The sequence below is a fragment of the Phlebotomus papatasi genome, chromosome 2 (assembly GCF_024763615.1).
Source record: "Phlebotomus papatasi isolate M1 chromosome 2, Ppap_2.1, whole genome shotgun sequence".
In the NCBI taxonomy this organism is placed as follows: Eukaryota; Metazoa; Arthropoda; class Insecta; order Diptera; family Psychodidae; genus Phlebotomus; species Phlebotomus papatasi.
In genome coordinates this window covers 104,578,733-104,594,831 of record NC_077223.1, presented here as the reverse complement: position 1 = coordinate 104,594,831, position 16,099 = coordinate 104,578,733, and the positions used below count along the sequence as shown (strand labels likewise).

Here is a 16,099-nt window from a genome sequence, read left to right as displayed (position 1 = left end):
GATGGATTTTTATTCCAATATTTGATGAATATTGGATTCTATTCAAATATTTGTTCTTTTTGGCAGATTTTAACACTAAATACGTTAAATTTTGAATATGATTTGAGTTAAGATTGCTTTGTTGAAAATTCAGTGTGAGCAATTGCTTACGGGAAATATGACAGAACTTTGTGTTTACTTCAGTCTTATTTAGCTGTGGTGAAGTACTAACAATGTTTCTTCGTTTTTTTAGTGATATTATTGAATATTCATTGAATATTGTGTTGATTCACGTTAGTGATGATTTGTACATTTGACCTGAAGTGAGATTTGCCTTGTGAATTAGATTTTTCGTGTGGAAAAATGGGAAATTTTCTGAGAGATTCACCAGTGAGGTTATTATTAATCGTATCGAGATATTGTAGTACAAGGTAATCATTTTTACAATGTCCATATCCCGTGTTGGAAGCATATGCTAAGTCCATTGTAGACTGCCCAGGAGCGCCTTCCCCGCTGTGTGGATGCTTCTTCCATGCTCCCGGAGTTGTTGGGCGTAGGCGGTGCATTATATTACGTTATTAACATATGAAAATTGTCTAAATTAGACATTCAGATCTTTGCACCGGGCGGGACTCGAACTCACAACAGTAAGTCGAGCCGGGGAATCGATCCGCCCAAGAGCCAACGGTCTTGCCTATTGCGCCAGTGATTCCCCTCCAGTGAGGTGATACTCCTTATTTTGGACGGGTATTTTTCTCACGAAATTTCGTGAAGTTTTAGCTTTTGTGATGACTTGGTTGGACAAATGCCTGGAGAAACAAAGGAGCATCATCTCTACGAAAGAGATGTAGCGAGAAAAGTGTTGAAAGGCTCCTGGAAAGGCCAGGGAATGAGCGAATCCGAGCGTACTTGGAGTACCGAAGTCAACTCACTTTAATGAATGATATGGAAAGTTTACGGGCTTATAGTGACATTCCACGTTTCCCTTACATGACCAGGAAGAGGACTTGGTAAGATTGGTTCATGAAATGAAGAACAATGGGCATCCTATTGAGGCGGATTAGCTGTCCAAATTTACAGCCAAGTTGTCCAAATTAATAACCAAGTTGTCCAAAATAAGAGTCAAATTCACCTCTACATATCAATTCATTTTTAAACGTATTAAAACTAATTTTAGTAAAAATAAGACGATTAATTGTTTGCCAAGTTTTTAAGCAACCCTTCTGAAAAAAGAGTAACAAAAAAAGTCAATTAGTATTGAAAATATCGCACTTCAAACTTAGAACATCGATGCTTATAAGTAGACTGTCCAAAATTATGAGCCCTTACCCTATTATTTTTTTGTTAGTTCCATGCCCGTGGAATCAAGTGCAGTGAAGCTCACTGGATGCAATACGAACACCTTTAACGCCAGAAAAATTCCTGGTGATCTAAAGGGGATTCGAAACCGGGACACTTGCATCATAGAGCGAGTGCTCTACAACTTGACCCATTGAGTCCCTTCTATAAGAATGTATTCATTATAAATCTCTCAAATTTTTGACTAGCTCGTGAAAAAATATCCATTTCGACACATTTTACCCCAATATCCCTTATTAGCGCTCATTTTTTTTTATTTAGCTAATAGGTTAATTGGTAAACTTTAAGGTTATATTCAACATAACCTCAAAAAATGAACCTAACTTCAAAAATATATGTCTCTATACGAATGCCGCTGTAAATCTTCAGTTAAACTGAAGTAAGAATGTTAAATATAAATTTCAGAATTTTAAATGTTTTCGGCTTAACACTATACACACACAGTAAAAAATTTCAGCACATATTTGTTTCAAAAATTAGCTCATCCACGGACACCATAATTTTTGGCACAATCTTGTTCATTTTACGAGACTCAAAAAGATAATCAATAGTAGTAACGAATTTGTTCCAAAAAGTAACTCTTCCAAAGACACCAAAAATTTTTGGAATAAATTTGTACCTTCTAGGAGAAACAAAAGATACACAATATTAGTAACGAATTTGTTCCAAAAAATAACTCGTCTAGTATGAAATCGTATCCTTCCTTTCACACTCACAGTCACCCGTCACCGAAGCGAGGAGGACGCCAAATCTATGGAAATTTTCGTGCTACATGGTTTCACTTTTTTAATTCGAGATTCCCTTCCCCTCCTGCTGCCAGCACTCGCATATGATTTCGTCATGCACGCATCTTTATAAAACACTCTTAAGTTGATTCTTATTTGATGTTCCTTATGAACTTTCGCCACCGAAATCCATCTCGACTGAAGTATATGCTTTAACTGTAAGACGAAATCACTTACACGGATTTGTTCCCGACAATGGGAACAAAAAGATTCCCCATATGAGTAACAACTTTATTCCAAAAATTGCCTCATCCACGGACACCGAAAGTTTTGGAACAAATATGTTACAGATGTAGGAATAATATTGTTATAAAAAATATGTATCAATTTGTTCCTGACAGTGGGAACAAAACAGCCGAGTGCAACAAATTCTGTTCCAAATTTCGGGAACAAATTTGTATAAAACGAAATCAAGTCAAATTTGTATACATTCCACTGTATCAAAACGGTTCCAAAAGAAAACTCTAACAAAATTGTAACTGTATTTTGTAACGAAACTATAAAGAAAACTTTTTGGAACAAACAAATATCTTCTCTAGGTACAAATTGATTCCAAAAAAATTTGTTCCAAGGAAAACTTGTTCCAATATTTTGGTCAGTGTCCAAAAGTTTTTACCGTGTAAACTGTTTTTGCACACTTTAATTTTAGTACTAAAATAATTTGAAATTTGTTATTAATTGATTCGATTTTTTGAAATCTTTACTAAAATCACGTTGCTTGTTTCTTTAATTTTATGAATTATTTACATTATTTACTTTTTCGACGATTTTATTTTAATTTAGTACATCAAATATTAAAGTTTTTAGAACACTGTTTTTGGTTCAATATAGTAAACTTTTTAGATAGTTTCATTAATTTTATTCTTTCACAATCTCATGAAAAAAATGTAAAATACTGCATTGAATTTGTTTAGTACAGACCTGTACTAAATGTAAAAAAATTGCTCAAGATTACCCGATGCTACTCTATGTTTACTCATTAAGACCAATATACTTTCATTGATTTTATTATCAAAATTGTTGGGAATTAAAGGCGTTTTGGTTCAGTAGTCTTCAAGAGGCCAATAGAGATTAGAATTAAGGAAGAAGCCTAATCCACTTATCATCCCTTTCACTTTTCCTTTCCACAGAAATCACCCCAAAATCACACTCTCACGCTCATTGAAAATGCCAGAGGATTTTTTTTCCCACGACTTCACAAGAGTCCAACCAGATGAATGGGAATAAATGAAATTCAATTGAGACATTTCGGAGGCGTGCTAACACGGGATATCTCTCTTATTTATCCCTCATTCTCGTGATTTAATTCTGGAATTTCTGCCGGAGAAAATAATATCACAAAAAGGAGGAGATTTCGGGATGAATTTTTGATTTCTCCGATGAGATAGGAGATATCCCATGGCAAAAAAAAATCACATGCGGATCGTATTGATGTTGAATTCTGGAGAAATTGTGCAGAGTTGTAATTGAAAACATGTAGCCGGGATCTTGTGTTGGAAAACATCTTTGATCCCCGATGTTCTTCATTCCTTCCCCGTCCCAAAAACATGTGCAGGACATGCGTTTGGGAATTTGTCTCAACAAGGAGAGGAACCACAAGAGGAGATTGTAAAAAACTTGGTCCCCAGACTATAAACCATAAAATTTTTGGTGATCTTCAAGAGAGTTTTATCAAAAAATCTTGTTGAACTCCAAAAACCGGGTTTATCTCATATGTTAAGCACATGTACTAACAAGATAGAAAAATTCTCGAGAAAATTGACAAGGAAAATAAAATAATAAATTTATCTTCTTCACCCGAAGGAACAGTATTTATGGACCCTTTTTCAGGATGACCCTATAGTGCCATTTAACGAAAACTTTTATCGACATTTTTGCACCCCAAATAGCACCATTTGGGCCACTTTTGCCCGAAAATTGATGACAATATTGAGAGATATGGCGGATAATTTTTTTGGATGATAAATCCAGGTGATAGCAAAAACTCACCCCTTTTCTCACCCATAATCTCCCTGTTTTTTCAGTCCAGGGGAAAAGTCATGCACCGTATGTTTGAGGAAAAAAAAGCAGCGAAAATGAGAGGGAATCACAAAGGACAATGTTCAAATATTCTCCTCAATCTCTCTGTACATACACGAAAAATGCAGAGGAAAAATTTTGTGAACAAATGCATGCACAGATGTCAATTGTGCTACCAATTCTCGCAATTTGCTCAGAGAGTGTTCAAATAGAGTTTTCACACAGAAAATATTGCAGATGTTTTATTATTCATATGGCACCATCCCAGTGGTGCTGCAAATTATTACCCCCAATCCTTGAATATCAACGGAAATCTTTCCTCAAAGACACCGGAAGGAATTCAAAAATTTTGTTTGATTTAAAAAATTAATAAGTCTTGGCATATCTCGCATATTTCTTGAAAAATGCTCTCCGATAAATTTGTTGAGCGTGAATTGCGGTCCAGGAATTTCGGTCTGAGAAGAACCTTACCCAAGAAGCATATTCTGATTTACAAAATGAAGTTAAGATAAGGTTTTTTTATCGTATGATCATTGTAATTCTTTGGGCATACTCAGATCATTCTTTTGGAATGCGATATAACTTTAAGGTTATAATGACGTAATTATTACTATAAAATAACTAAATGGTGAGTTTGATTATAATCAATGAGGCCATTTCCATCGTCGCATTAGATTGAGATTGGATTGTCCCAAAATCCGAATCCAATCTTGTCTGTTTATATCGTACTGTTGAGATTGAATTGGATTTTTAGCGGGATGATATTTTTGTGAGGTTAAAAATAATACTAAGATTCTTAAATTTAATTTCAATCTGCTTAACATCACGTTGATATCCTTGTTTAAGGAACTCTTTTTCAACTTCCGGAAACACTTCTTGGTTGCGGAATTTTTTGGAGTCCATCATCGCCACAAACTCCTTCTCATGCACAATTTGGAGAAGGACCTTCGTCTCCTTGGTTTGCCACTTCTTTTTAACCTTTTTGTCACCCATATCTTCGCGTAAAACACAAAAAAGCCTGAATATTTTATTTTGTACGTAGCTTCTTCACCATAATAACACAAAATTAAGGTTAGGTTATACGTCAAATGTACTCCGAATTTCGCTTCGCGCTCTCCGAAAATTTTTGGGACATTTGGGACAAGTTGAATCCAATCCAATTCGATACGAGGGGTCGTATTGGATTTGCCGTTTACATCGAAAAAAATTAAACAAATCTCAATCTAATGCGACGATGTAATGGCCTCAATGACTATATAAGCTGATGGCGTTGTGAGTAATTTGAAGAAAAAAAACAAAGACATATTATATCCTCTCAAACTAAATTCAAAATTAATTCTATAATTGTTCTTGCTTTCACTATTTTTGTTATAAAAACACATTTAAAATTGATGTAGGTAAGGAAAGATAGTTATTTCAATTGAGAATGAAACTCAAGCATTAAAAAATGTAATGGAACGGAGATAGGGGTCCCTGTCAAAATTCTGCAAACTAAAATGCCGAACGGAAAAATGCCGAATGGGTCAAAATTCTGAAAAGTCAAAATCTTGGAAATCTAAAATCTTGAATAGAAAAAATCCCGAAATCCTAAATCCTGCACTGGTCGAAATGCCAGACAGCCATAATTCCGAAAAGCTAAGATCTTTAAAGCAAAAATCCCGAACGCCAAAATCCCAAATTCTTAAAAGCCCATTGAGAAATTCTAAAATTAAGAAATTAAATTCTTGACCCATTCGGAATTTCGATCCATTCAGAATTTCGACTCATCCGAAAATTTGGCTGTTGTGAATTTTGATGTTCGGAATTTCGGCTTTTGGGAATTTTGGTATTCGAAATTTCGTCTTTCAAGATTTTTACCGACATCGATAATGCAACTATCAAAGAAAAGAATTTGTCATCTGGCACTAAATTCTAATATTAAGAAATAAAATTTTTGGCTTATTCGGGTTTTGATCCTTTCGAAATTTCGATCCATTCAGCACTTCGACTCATCCGAAAACTTGGCTTTTGTGAATTTTGATGTTCGGAATTTCGGCTTTTGGGAATTTTGGTATTCGAAATTTCGGCTTTCAAGATTTTTACCGACATCGGTAATGCAACTATCAAAGAAAAAAAATTGTCCCCTGGCAGTAAATTCTGAAATTAAGAAATAAATTTCGGATTTTGATCCTTTCGAAATCTCGATCCATTCATCATTTTGACTCATCCGGAAATTTGGCTTTCGGAATTCCAAGTTTTCGAGATTTTGGTCAGCACCGATAGTGTAACTGTCTAAGAAAAGGATTTGCCACTCGGCATTAAAGTCAGAAGAGATAATGAAGGAAAATATTATCAAAATCACCGCGAGGTCGAACTTTCCGTGCATGACTTCGAATAAAAACTTTACATGACTTTCCGGGAAGTAAGAAAAGAGGAATGGAATGTACTTCTACCTCTGTCGAACTGTTTTTCTCTTGTCAATGAAAGAGTAAAGGAACTAAAAATAATTTTTTGACAGATATTTGGATAACAATTGCGCAGAAATAACCCAAAAAGCATTTTCTTCTCTATATTATGTTTACAATAGATAGGTAGATAGATAGATAAATATTTTATTATCATCAATGTTCTCTGGAGTAATGACCAGCGCAGAATAACTTTTGTGTGTAAACATGTTTTACAACGCGTAGTTTGTGATTAATATAACGTGCGATAGATGTAAAAATAACGTAATTTTGATGTAACGGAGGGAATAGACCTTAGGGCTACCCCAAAGCATTTCACTAAAGTGTGAATAGTGTTCTCCTAACCTAGGTTTTGAAACTTAATAGAAGAGTCTCGTTCTAGAACGACAACCTAGTATGCTACTTGGGTCAGCATGTCAAGAAGAAACCCGTATCTCGCATCATCTTTGCATGACTTCAAATTAACCAACAATGACAGTCTGGAATGTTGACAAGGTCAACAATTTTTTTTTCCAAATTTGTGTTAATAAAAGTCTAATTGAGTGGAGGGTAAGAGGAAAAAAGGGCGGGTGTTGAGAGAAATCTCTGGTTAGACCATCTTGGGCTATATCCAAGAGCAGAACTTAATATCGGCATTTAGCCACCCTAATTTTGTGGTGTGTTTGCTACTCATATGGGACCCACATTTGTCATAATTTTACACAATTTTTTTTACCCATTCTGAATCCTCATTTTTTTCCTTCTAAGTAAATTCATTTCCTTGCATCCTCCAACGAAAGACGACACCGCAAGAGAGAAAACTCTCCTTGAAAATTTTCCCGAGAATTTCAAGCCACACAGAAATACACTTCAAAAACCTAAACATCCCGTCCCGGAAACCAATCATTTTTGCACAAAACCAGATGAGGGATTTTGTGTGGAAAATTTGAAAGAATCAACATATGTCCTGGCAAATGTTCCTACAATATCATCTCATTTTCAAACGCAGCACGATGTGGTTGCCATACGCTACCGAACTCTCTCTCTCTCTCGCATTTGATATCAGAATAATGAAATGCAATTAGTTAAATTAAACTGTACACACAGCCGTCAAATAAATTGAACATATGATACTTTTTATCACACTATAACGCATTCATTGTGCGCCATATGAGAGAGTTAGAGACCACCAGATATGAGAGCGTGATGAAGTAGCAATAAGAGAAAAAAATGTGTTAATGAATATGAATAACATTTTGTCGGTGAAAGATTTTCAAATAAATAGCGTAGTTTAACCCTATTTTGCCCTTAATAAATTCTCAAATTAAAAATTTTATACTTACAAACTAATTTATGATTATCAGCACAATCAGCAGGACACAGCGAAAGCTCTGAAAAGTAATTAAACAATAGAATTAGGGTAAAGTGATATAATTTGGAATTAGTGTTACAAGTTGTACAATTTGCCGGTACAAGTTGGACATGGCTTTTTTCTTGATAAATACAGTACAAAATTTGTTTTTAAGCACAAGAAACCAAATTATAACACTAAAGCATTAAAAATATACAAAAAAAATAAGTACTTAATTTATCAAGACAAAAAGCCCTGTCCAAATTGTACCATTGCATTGTCCAACTTGTACCACTTTACCCTAGTTTGCTCACTCAGCAGACTTTTGGTTGATTCTAAAACAAAAAGAGTAGCAAAATTGTAGGGAAAAGAAGGTATTTCATAATTCTTCCATAAGATCATTGCCTAAAAGGACGCTTTTCATCAAGATGAATGTGATCTTTCTTCGAAGAATTACTTAAGTAATCCAAATAAAAGATCCCGTGCAATTACTTATTGAAAGTTTCATAAATTTTGAGAGATTAACACTTAAGCGTATACTTCGGGAGACAAAGCCACAATGAATTAATTTAAATAGAAACTCCACCAAAACCATATCATCAATAATGCCAAGTGGCGAAAGTTTACCATCATGGTCAGTTCACTTGGGACATTGGATAAGCTTCTGATCTGATACGGTATGGCATCAGGGACTGACTTACAAAATGTCCAACTCATAAAACTTGTGCTGTCTCAACTGAGTGAAAGACAGTACCAAGTTTTGGTAAAAAAGGTCACGTTCTCGCCTTAACTCTTTCGCGTCATTAGGGTCATATATGACCCGGGGAAAAACAATTTTTTTGACTATTTACATTAATTGAAATCTATCTGTTTGTGCACGGCATCATAATAGAAGGATGTAAGATTCTTGACTAATTTTCTCAAGACTCCAGATATTCAGGAAAAGAAAATATTTGAGATCAAAAATCACTAATTTCGAACTTTGTGAAATGACTTTTCTTTTTCAAAATTTTTTATATTAATTTATTTTTTTCAGCAAAAAGTTCTTTAGAAACACAAAATAGAATATCCAAAGATTGTATATTGCATATTTTGATATAATAAACTACTGTCAATTTTCCAGAAAAGCGTGTAGAATTTCCGGGTCATATATGACCCTATTGTCCCCAAGGGTAACAGTGTTTTCGTCCCAAACCTCTAGCGAAATGTAGTTGGGACATCTTGCTCCTGGACATTTCATCTTATATCTGATGAATTATAACATATTTTGCAATATTTTAGAGTATTCTGCAAGCGTCTCATATTGTGCAATTGTATTGTGTGTGAATAAATATGTGGATAAGTTTATTTTTGAAAAATACCACTCAAAATATTGTGACAGTAACTGTTCAAGGGATTACCAGGAAGATTCCTTGAACACTAGGAGTACAGTGTTCATCAAGATAATCCAGTTTGCCATGGTTTTGGCCAAATTAATAACTTCAAGCAAAAAAACTCTTAGAAAGCCCGTGATATAGATTTTGAAAATAGTATGTACACTTCCCTTGAGGACAATAGGGTCATATATGACCCGAGGTTTTTTCGAGTTTTCACGCAATGGAATTTTTTTCCTCTCTGAACTATTATATTTGATCAAAAAGCATTAGGAAAAACTCAATTTTATATGAATTCATCTGCTGAATAAAAGTGTGACGCGAAAGAGATAAAACTGCACTAATTAGAAATTTCTGGGGCACTATAGTAGCTTGTAAAAAAATAAAATATCCGTTTTGTGACTTTTTGCCCCAGTCTCTCTACAGAAAGAACCTAAACCGGAGAGGGCTTTCAAACCGGGAAGGTTATTACTGAACGAGAAGAATAAAGGACTTGATCTTATTCATGATGGTTTTTACACATGGAAAATTAAGATAAATTCCGGTAAAACGGAAGCCATACTTATCTACCATAAGGCAGAGTCCAGGAATAATATCATGATAATGAGTATTACAATTAAACGTCTTGCAGTAGACTAGATAAAGTCAGTTAAATATCTTGGGGTCAATATTAAGAACAAAATATCATTTTCAGGTCTAATAAAGATCATTTAGGCGAAACCTAGGAATTCAGTAGGGGCTTTAACCCTTTAACGACGAGACACTTTTTACGGATTGAAAATCAACAATAAAAATTAAACTGAGAAACGTAATCAATTATAAGTCTAACCTTGGAAAGTTCAACAGAGTCTAATTTGGTGTATTTTGTGCTTCTATGAACGATAGGGACAAAAATAGCCCAAAAATTTAAGTAATTTTTCTGAGAATACCAATAAATAATATTTTTCGCTTTAATGAAAAATATTACGTATGAGTATTGTAGTTTTTATTGCCAAAAGGGTTTTTCTTAAAAAAAATTGGAAGTATAAAAAATAAATAAAATCAATTATGAATTTGAGAATTTAAAAATTCGCCATTTTTCAGCTTAAATATTTATTAAATAGCAAATATCTAGAGACTTGCAAAAAATATTCTAGATTCCTTCAACCTTCTATTTTGCAATTATGTACAGACATGAGAAAAAAATAACTATGGGTAGCCAGAAAAAATTATTTTCTTTATGGGACACCGGTGTTCCAATCGTCCTTAAAGGGTTAATGAACCTTGTAGGTCCTAGGTCTGGACTTAGCCAGAAGAACAAGCTTCTTTTGTGCAGAGCAATAGTTCGTTCGAAATCCAAAAATGACATTTGAGCCCGTTGCATAGAGACATAGGTATTCCATCTGCGGTATCAGTCATATTGGTAATTTAAGTGTCCTTTACCTAGCCTTTATTTCTGACCTAGCCTTTGTGACTGTTGGGTAATTCAAACTACTCCACACTTGTGTGTTTGTCCATTGTCTCCTGCTTCATGAGGAGTATACTTCTATAGGGGGGTCCCCTATAGGGGACTTAATGTCGGCAAACTCGCTTGCCATTGACGTGGCCCGTTATTATACAAGACATGTGTAAATTTTATGCCTCGACATGAGTAATAATAATACTTCCGAGAGTAAATCTTAAGCTATTTTTGGTTGAAACAAGTATGGAAGACAAGGGTACCTTTGAATTAGGACACCTTTAAAATAGGGCTTCTTTTTATTATTTTTAAACGAAAGTAGACATTACCATGATATAATTTAACTCCGCAAACCTATTGTTTTTTTTTCATGTAATACTTTTCAAATAAGTTTCATGAAAAGGCTCAATTTCATTATAGGATGGAAAATCCCTATCTAGCAGGTGCTACAATTTAAAGATGTCCCGCTGCCCCGTAGAACATTCATTCTTTCTAAAAGCCTTCTTTATAGACGATTTTTTTCAAATTTTTTACAAATAACATTATTAAATCTTTTCTTAAGAAGTATAGATCGCAGGGGGTAGTTCTGAAGCTTCGTATGACGAAAGTATCGTACCATAAAATTTTTGTCTCTTGCTGTAATTAAGGTCAGATGGATCAGATTCATTCCACATCAAAGATACGATACTTCCATCATTCGAAGCTTCAAAACTTTCCCCTATTCAAGAATAATAATTTATAAAGTCAGTTGTGCATATAGGCCAAAAACTCGTAATTATAGAGAGTTGTTATATTTCTTTCAGGTGCAGACACTGAAATATTATTCTTAAATTGTTCCTATATATGGGACATTATTGTCCTCTGAAGTTGATGATAGTAGTCATTTTTCACAAGACACTTTCCTCATTCTCCTGCCACGTGAAATACTCAAAGCAAATGCCTTATGTTGTCGTCTAAATGCAATGAGAGACAATTAATCTATCCGGTTGTTGAGCAGAATAAAGACACCCATGTGACAATTTCTTTATGAAACCAAACCACATAAAAACACCAACATACCGCTTAATTTGAAGTTTCCTTATTGGTGTCTAGAAGAAGTCTACAATGGGCTATGAACTTTCTAATTGAGTAATTGGGGCTTCGGGAGCGGAAGCTCATCCCAGGGATTAAGAGAGAAAAAAAAATAATAACAATCCATAGAAATCGTGTTATGAGCTCTATTAGCATCCATCCGTGGTCCAATTTATCTAAGAACAAGAATCTCTCGACTCTGATGCTGAAGATCATTGGAGAGTGCTTAGAGGGCAAACACGAGAGGGATTCAACGGTGCTGGGATTGTGAGAAATTCACACGATTTCAATCCAGTTCTTCAGCTGGGCTGAATTCCCGCAAATGGTGCTTGTTTTTTTTTCGGCTAAATAGTCTCGAGTATAGTACCCTAACTCCCGTGTATGCCTTTTAATCCATTATAGCGCACAATAATAAAACTATAATACAATGGCCAAAAATGCAATGAACTCCTGCTGGTGCTTCCAGGCCACATTTCAATGGCATATTGACTGTGTGTGATTTTCTCCTCTCAATGTCAACATGCTCATTCTGGGATTATTGCGATATTAATTCACATTTTCCATATGAGCATAAATGGTCTATCAGGAGAGACGAGTTTTTGATTGTGGGGTTTGATTTAGCGCGATGTTTCAGGAGCGAATACATGTGGAAAAAGGAGCAGCTGACGGTAGGAATTCAGTGGGAATTTTTCGGGAGGAAGTCCGCGTGAGAAAAAAGGTCCGGGAAATTTGATAAAACATGTTCTGAAGGTCCTTTAAAAAAATCTTCATTTTGGCGGCGGGATAGGTCAGACCAACTACTGTGCCTATTCGCCTGTTGATTTTTATGTTGATCTATTTGAACAAATTATGTACTAATATCTGCAGCCACAGAATCAGCGTCGGATATATCACTTCTGTCATCGCTGAAGTTGAGGTGCATATACTCTACTTCTGAATCCTTCACCCTCTAATGCAGAGGTGTGCAAGAACCGTTGAAACCGAATAAACGTCAAAATAAGTTTGTTCTAATAGCGTTTTGACCATTGATGTACATGTTTCATTTGACGTTTATTCGGTTTTAACGGTTCTTGCAAGTCTCTGTTCTAATGCCTTCTTCCTGATATCTAGTCTGCATTGCAATCAGGACAAATCAGGGACAAATTCCTGATTTGTCCACCAACACCATATCACCTACATATAGGGCAGAGTTCATGACGCCTCGGTCTGAACAGAAAGGATCAGAGAGCGGTGAACACTGATGTACGCTCATGCCAAACCATTCTCCAATTCCAATCAAACTGCGTACTTGTGTCGTATCAAGATATAGAGGAAGGTTTTGAAGGTTCGTATTAAAAAAGGAGTCCAAGATTTAGATTTTTTACTGAATACCACACACACCGAATCAGTTATATCACTATAATCAAAAAAAAAATCTCTTACTTATTGGGTTCATAATTCAGCCTTACAAAATTCCTGTAAGTCCTCGGATTTTCCTCTACAGGAAAATCAAAAAGAAACGGCATTCTTTATGAAGGTGTCCTGGTTAACTCAGCTTCGTACCACTTTTTCCCACCTATGTAGGCCTCATTTTCCCAGAAAACATTACACCGGACACAAAAATTTGGGCATCACTACTTAGATGGATCTTTCATCTACTTGTTTTCACCATTTGTAGGAGGTATCACGTATTAAAAATCAATTTTAAGCTATTTTTCTAACACTCGGAAAACCATTTTTTCTCTGCATTCTAACAGTCAGTTAAGAGCTTGGTTAGGTATGATTCTCTCATAATCGCACCTATCGTAATCCTCGAATTTTCTCTAACACTTCCAATCGGTCTTACAGAACATATTTCGAACGTAACTGATTTCAAAAATGACCAACCAAAATAGTGAGCAGTGGTCAGTAATTTTGACAAATGTTTTTACGAAGCTCCAAAATTCAATTTTCCTGAGCTGCAAAGGTGATAATTTTTATGAATTTTCCTCCACCCACAAAAACGACTCCCTTCAAGCAAAAGATTTTCACGGTAAATATTAACTCTAATAAACCCTCTAAAACTTGAAATAGTTGCTTTTCCGAAAAGACACTTGATGTGTGAAAAATGCATAAAATATCACACATCAGAATTATGATTTTAGGCTCATTTTTTTTTTATTTTTGCCTTTTGGACCCAGAAAAAAAGGCCTAGGCTTCCAAGTTCGTCAGGAAATGTTAGGTGTAGGACTAGCTTTTAGATCATATGTCCATGGATGAAATTCATTTAGTAACTTGGAAAAAATCAACTTTTACGAAGCTGCAACATTACGAAGGTGCAAAACCTTCTCCCTATATGGGCTCCGTTCAGTAATAAATCTTTCGAAGGGACAAAGCCACTCGAAAGCCAAGCCAAACCTATTCAAAAGTCTAGCGGAAGCATTAAGTGCAAGTTTAAGTACTCGCCGCTTTAGCGCTGATTGTTCTGCCATTTCGAATTTTAGGTATTTTTGACACTTCAATCGTCCACATATAATGTCAATAACAGTGTGCAAACGTTTACTGCAAAAAGTGATTTTTATGTAATTTTATGGAATTTCTGGATGGCAGAACGTTTGAATTGCAATTTCATTAAAATAAATGTCTACAGGAACTGGTTCACTTTTGTGTAACTCGTCGATTTAAATATTCGAACTTTCAACAGGGTTTTAGATAAGTTTTCTTCGATATACCTCCGAATTGGTAAAGAAAAACCGGAAAACCTCAATCGAAGACAGCTCTTAAATCGGGAAGGTTAGTACTGAACGTGAGGATCCTGTATTACAGTAATCTGATACTCCACTTCTTCGAAGAACTTCCTTAATAATCCTTCAAGAGACACGTTCGAAAGCTTTTTCCAGATCTGTGAAGATCATGTAAGGTAAAGTGCCCTTGAGTCGACCGATTCCTCGACTCGACCGATGATCTTTATTCGAATAAATGTGTTAATGATGAATTTCTATAAAATTGTCACTGATTGGTATTTATCTATGGAATAATTGACCTATTAATATTAGATCATACGCAAGGGGTTACTCAAGTATGGAATACCGACAAATTTTTCCGCTAGAATCCATGGAATCCATAGAATCACTGATCAGATTCTGATAGAATCTCAAATGGAATCCATACAAGAATCACTAGAATCAATTGGAATCACTGGAATCAAATGGAATCACAGAATCCCTTATTTACGATTGCTATCATTTTGACAATATGATCCATGAAATTTACGAAGTATTCCTGAAAATACCGATAAATGATAACTTTTACTTTGTTGAAATTATGTAGCTTTCTGTTTCAAAAAATTTTTGCTTAAAAAATATATCATATTTTGAGTTCGAGCTATAAAAGTAGAAATATAAAAAATATTAAAATTCAATCATTAATGTGAAAAATTGAATTTATTTTTATTTTTAATCTGAAATATTTATTATACAGCAAATATCTGGGAGCTTTCAAAAAATATCTTAGATTCCTACATCAAAACTAAGCTACAACGCTACAAAGGTTTACCCTAACTCCTTAAATCATAAATCCAAGTTCTTCTGATTATTCCTCGCCTTGCGATCAAGATTCCATACTATTCGCACAGTTGCATGAATTCGTAAAGACAATTTTCGAAAAACAGTGAATAATCTTCAAAAATCATTTAATTTCGAAGATTAAATTTGTCTTCCCGTCGAACTTTTTGAAATACGCCTTCATCCTCTTTCCCTAATTTGAATTCTGGTTACCAATTTGTCTTCCTGAATAGCTACTCTTAATTTAATAGAGTTTGTAATGAATTAAAGTAAAGAACTTAAATTCAGTGACCTTTAAAACCTTCTAAGTATGATTTATAACCAGCGCACAATAACTTTTGTTTGTAAACATGTTTTCAAAATTTCCCATGAGAATGAGCGAGATGACTAGATTTAGATCTCACTCACTCTCATTGAAAAGTCAAAAATATGTTTACTAAATAAAAGTTATTGTGCGTTGGACATTACTCACCAATGATCCATAGAAAAAAAATATTATACCTTACTTCCTAAAAGTATTTCTGTCAAATGTTTGTACATAATCGTAAAGTAGAAGGTTGTAGAAATTTAGAATATTTTTTTTGCAACTCTCCAGCTGTTTGAAACAATAACTAAATATTTAAGCTCAAAAGTGACGAACTTTCAAATTACCGTATTGATGAGTGATTTTTTTTATTTATTTATTTTCTATATATTTCTAATTTTTTAAGCAAATCTTTTTTTTGGAATATAAATAATATTTTTCATTAGAGTGAAAATTATCATTCATTAATACAGTTT

At 34.5% G+C, this 16,099-nt stretch overlaps 1 long non-coding RNA gene across 1 annotated transcript in view; it reads right to left on the bottom strand.

Annotated features, from left to right (window-relative positions):
• Window positions 1–7,958, bottom strand: part of LOC129800598 (uncharacterized) — a 132,961-nt gene extending 125,003 nt beyond the window's left edge. The window contains exon 1 of the long non-coding RNA XR_008751637.1: window positions 7,909–7,958. This is a non-coding gene — a long non-coding RNA (uncharacterized LOC129800598). The remainder of the gene's footprint in view (window positions 1–7,908) is intronic.
• Window positions 7,959–16,099: the final 8,141 nt, after the last annotated feature.